The 4,928-nt window shown below is 35.4% G+C and overlaps 1 protein-coding gene across 4 annotated transcripts in view; it reads left to right on the top strand.

Annotated features, from left to right (window-relative positions):
* ZEB2 (zinc finger E-box binding homeobox 2) overlaps positions 1-1,971 on the top strand; it is a 132,847-nt gene extending 130,876 nt beyond the window's left edge. For 3 of the 4 annotated variants that reach the window (XM_055262059.2, XM_063631321.1, XM_055262058.2), the window contains one exon: positions 1-1,971. This exon is cut by the window's left edge and continues 3,912 nt beyond it. The gene's annotated coding sequence lies outside the window, so the exon portion shown is untranslated. The other variant, XM_063631322.1, reaches the window with a different exon arrangement.
* Positions 1,972-4,928: the final 2,957 nt, after the last annotated feature.

Genomic DNA, 4,928 nt, shown 5'->3' with positions numbered 1-4,928 from the left:
AAATACTGCAACAACTGAACACCCCTGCCCATTTTCTCCAAGAGCATTTTGTATTCTAGCATATCTGTGCAATCTTTTCTTTTTTCTTCACATGACACTGTAGGCTTAGGCCTGAAATAACTGGGAAGAGAGATGCGTATCAGAATTTCTCCGCAAGAGCTAAACAAAATATACATCTTCCTTAGCATGAATTGGACTGGGGGCGGAGTGGGAGGGCTTGGAGGAAGGGGGAAAGAAGGGACTATATTTGAATAAATATGAATAAATTTATTAGATACTTTTCACAATCAGATAACTTTAAAAAAAGGTCATTTTTTATCTTTCTGATAATGTAAGCCTTAATAAAAGCAAATCTTAGTCACAAATTTGAGGAGACTGCCCAATAATAAGTTTACATGTATTTGAACTGACAAATTGTTAACCATGCTTTTGCTCCAAGATGTGTGAGACCATTCAGGGGCTGCAGGGCCCTAGATATACACACAAACAAGTGTGTGTATATCTGGAGCCCCACACATTGTAATAAACACAGCTGCATTTATTTGACTATGTGATCCCATGTACATGTAAAAACATTCAAACAAACACACTCAGCAGATTTATTTATTGTGCAATGGGGCAATTATTCAAATAAACATGCTCAATGCAGTTATTTGAATCTCACATTGCATGTTCATCAATCATAGCACTAAAAAAGAGGGGGAAAAACACCAAAGAATTCACATGGGGAAAAAATGTGTATATGAAAACCACCTTATTATAGATTTTATAGTGTAGCTGAGGTTATGGCTCCCTTCTTAACTGTAACTCAACTATTCTGTATTCAATGACATTTGTTTCTAATGATTAATTGGTTCACTCACTTGATCATTATATCAGAATGACCACAACATTCAGATTCATATAATAGCAAACTTTATAAACCTGTATTGTGTAGAGATGTGAAATCTCTATATTTCAAGAGCAGAAGAGTTCTTTCTAGACACCTTACATCAAGGGGACACTGGTCTAATTATTATCGCTTATATAAGCACTCCTATAAATTTTGAAAAATTTTATACATGCAACAAAACATTCCTACATTTGAAGACATTAAGAAAAATCACAGATGACTCATCTGATCATTTTATATATTAATAAATATTATGACATATATGTGAACACATCACAAATCATACTGGTGTACCAAGAGGCAATTTATGCCTCTCTTAAGTATGTACTGACATAACCTAATATACTAAAATGGGAAGGGGCTTTTAGTCACTGAAATATGCATCGTGTAACAAAGATGAAGAAAATACATGGCTTGTGCCCATCATAAAAAAAGATTCAGACTGAAGGCTTAGCTTTGGTTTTTTCAATTAAATTGTTAAACTGTGCACAGTGATTTTTTTTTAGAACTTGAGACATTTGTGATGTTGGCTGTTTAAATCTTTGTTACCTTCGCTGTGAATTGAAATTGTACATATTTAGTAAATCATGCAGACAAAACAAACTTTTTAGACAATATTTTTATTGGAGAGTTTTCTTTTCCTGTATCCATGTTAAAAAAAAAAAAAAGACCTCCTTTCCCAAAATAAAAATGTCAATACTAAATTTAAAGAAGTATAAAGGAATGATTGCTTCCTTTAGAGCAAAATATTTAAATAAACATGGAGATAATTGGCAACATGTTCTTTTTGGGCTAGTAGGCTGTGTCCAATTTTTTGGGTCTGATGTTTCAGAGGGCCTCTGTTTCAGGGTTGAAGATGATATATTAATCTCGGAATTAAACAAATGCTATTAAATAACAGAAATAAATCCCTCAGTCTTCATTTGTATATGAAATATGGAATTAGAGAAATGACACTGAGATGATATGATGCTGAATATGCCACAAGCTAAAACTTTCTCTATTAAACGAGTCGCCTACTACCTATAATCTAGCATGACATGTTAAAATGCTCCAAAATACTGAAAATAGAAAATGAACGCTACTGTTCCCATTTGGTCTTGAGATTAATATGACAAAGATTCTAATAATTTTAGTCAAAGAAAATGATGAGTAAAAAATACATGAAGATTAAAGTGATGACAAATGATCTTTTAAGTATTCTAATTGGTCTTTCTCATTCATAGCTTTGATTCCACAGAAATTGCAAATCCTGATTATCCTGATTTGTAAGTGCACCCAGTCAGCTTTCTCTCTTTCACTCCATGGAATATGCCTGTTAGATTTGGAACGAAGGATAAGCCCCCAAAATGTTAAAAATAGACTACTGCCCTGGCAGGAAATTTAGCATTGGCAAGCACAGAACTCAGAAGGAATTGATCTAACATAAGGAAACATTCAGAGAAAGATTTGTGCATTATGATCCTGTTCTGACCATTTTCAGAGCAGTCAAAGGGAAGTAAAGTGTATGTGGGTGTGCGCATGTGTGCGTGTGTGCAGGTTTGCTAAGTTTGTGTGTGTACACTTGAATAGCTGTGTTTTTTTAAAAAAAAATACTCAAGACATGGAAAGAGTCTGAAAAGAAGTGCTTTTCAGACATTTTACATTTTGTTATCTTACGTCAAAGACATTTAAAATGTTGATACTGGAAAAATAAAAGGTTCCGAAGACAGCCTCACCAAAAAAAAAAAACTATATAATTTATAAGATATGCCAACAACAAAATTGAGAAAATATTAAATTATCTTTACTCATTTTATGGGAAACTTAGATTTTAGTTAATGACCTTTCCTTAAACATGAAAAAATCACTTTTATTCATTCCTAAAACGGTATTATTATAGGGTGAAGAAGTACAGTTATACCCATTCTAGTTTTGTTTAGGAAAAGAGAAATACAGCCTTCAAATTACTTGAAAAAAATGTGGATGAATAAAAGAATGTAAATTTAGAAAGGAAACTCAAGAACATCCCTATGCTCACCGAAAACATTATGGTATATTTAGTGACCACAAGCAACCCAGACCTTGGATTTTACGTCTCTTCTGAAAGACACCACTTCCAACACAAACAACATTTCCCAACCCTGTAGTGCAGACCAGGATTGGTGCAGACATAAAGGGAGAACACCAACTATTGAATAACCCTCAACCACTTCCTGAGTCCTGAAACATTCTGTGGAGGTCTACCACTTCATTATTGAACATGCTTAGAAAGTGTGAGCTCATAGGTTTCCGGTTGAAGGTACATCTAAGCAAGAAGGGAAAAAGAGAAGTACTAACCACCCTGCCCAACTTGCTTTAACCCTTAACACACTAGTACTGGAGAGAAAAGTAGGCTTAGAAATAATCAGCCAAACACCCAAGTAGAGCCTTTTCTTTCCCTTTTCTGCAGCGTAAAATGCTTTTGTATTTATCAAAGACAATTCCATGACAAGGGACGTTTCACTCACTTTAAAATAAATGTGGATGGAACCATCCACAAAATCTTCTAAGAACAAGAGTTCTAACCACAAGAGCTGCTTAATATGTACTTCCTTGACTTTTTAAATGAAAATCAGAATAATGATTTGTACAAAAACTTTCCCAGGAATTGTCATGGCCCCTCACATCAGATGCCTTCATTTATGAACTGGCCTATGTTAACTCCTTTATGGCTTGACCAAATTATAACATACTTCGTGTCTACCTTAAAATTGTCAAAACTCATGTTCTCATTCTTCAGTAAAATTTTCATATGAGTTTAGTAAGAAGAAAATCTTTATGTTTGTAACTTTTGGAAAAATAAAAGCAGTTAATTAATCTACTACCTGCAGATAGGTGAGGAAACTGAAGTCCACATATCCTTGAGACCACATAGGCTGTTTGTTTCTGTCCCACAATGGTCTCTAGAAAACAGTTAAGCACAGATTGTCAGAATCTCAGTCTTCTGCATCATTGTTCAGTGTTCTTTCCAACATGTCACAGTAAAACCCTTCTTCAAATGGCTATGGAAACATTAGAAGGAATGAGTTAGTTTCTCTGCTTCCTACAAGAAGTTCGTTCTGGTCTACAAGAACTCTTCCATGCAAGAGTGCAATGAAAATAATCTACTTTAGAAACGCTTTGTTAACTCTAAGATGTCACATCATCATCTTAGGACTATTAATCGCTTATGGGCTAGAGTCTGTTTTAACTGAGAGCCAGAGACATTCTCAGTTTTGAAAAATGCTCTTTAAAAATTATTGACTGCTGTTGCTACATGTTACTCACTCATTTTGTTGAAGACTCTTGACAGTGCTCATGGCCATTGGAGAGTGGTGGCTCCATCCAACCTCTCTACCCACAGTTTTCAGCCTGAGCCCACTTTATGAGTCCTCAGTACTTTCTCTGCTCATGACCTTTCTGAACCCTGAATGCATTGAATGATCCAGTCTGAGAAGGAAACAAGGCAGCAGGTGTACACAGTAAGAGGAGCAGTAGGAATTCATAAATCTGCAATGGGAAAATTGGAACAGACAGAAACAGACCAAAAGGTTAGAGTGTGAAGGAATCTTAGATGCTGTCTCATCCAAAGCCCTGGCTTTTCAAATTCTGGTGTTCCGAGGAAATAAAACCCTAGATCACTCCATAGTTACTGGCAGAGCTGGGACCAGAAGCCAGGTCTCCAGTTATGGCATAGATGTTTTTATTGCTTCTATTGATACTTCTACTACTTGTATGATGCTTTCATTTTATTATATTTAGTGGGCCTGCAAATAATACTAATAAATAACAATAGTTGCATCATTAATAATAGTTCAATCTACTGAGTCCCTAGCGTGTGTAAGGCATAATACTAGGTACTATGGGCTACCCAAAAATGAACATGGCAGGATTACTGACCTCAGTCTTCTTACAATCTGGCAGAGGCAGACATACACAAATAAAGATAATACCAAGTTCCAAGTGCCTTAAGAAAGGACTAATGTGGAAGTCTCAACCATGTTCCCTTCTGTACCCTGCTGCTTCTTCTATTTAA

This window comes from Symphalangus syndactylus, chromosome 22 (genome assembly GCF_028878055.3).
Source record: "Symphalangus syndactylus isolate Jambi chromosome 22, NHGRI_mSymSyn1-v2.1_pri, whole genome shotgun sequence".
Lineage (NCBI taxonomy): Eukaryota > Metazoa > Chordata > Mammalia > Primates > Hylobatidae > Symphalangus > Symphalangus syndactylus.
The sequence above is the reverse complement of the archived record's forward strand: the minus strand, read 5'-3'. Positions and strand labels throughout refer to the sequence as shown.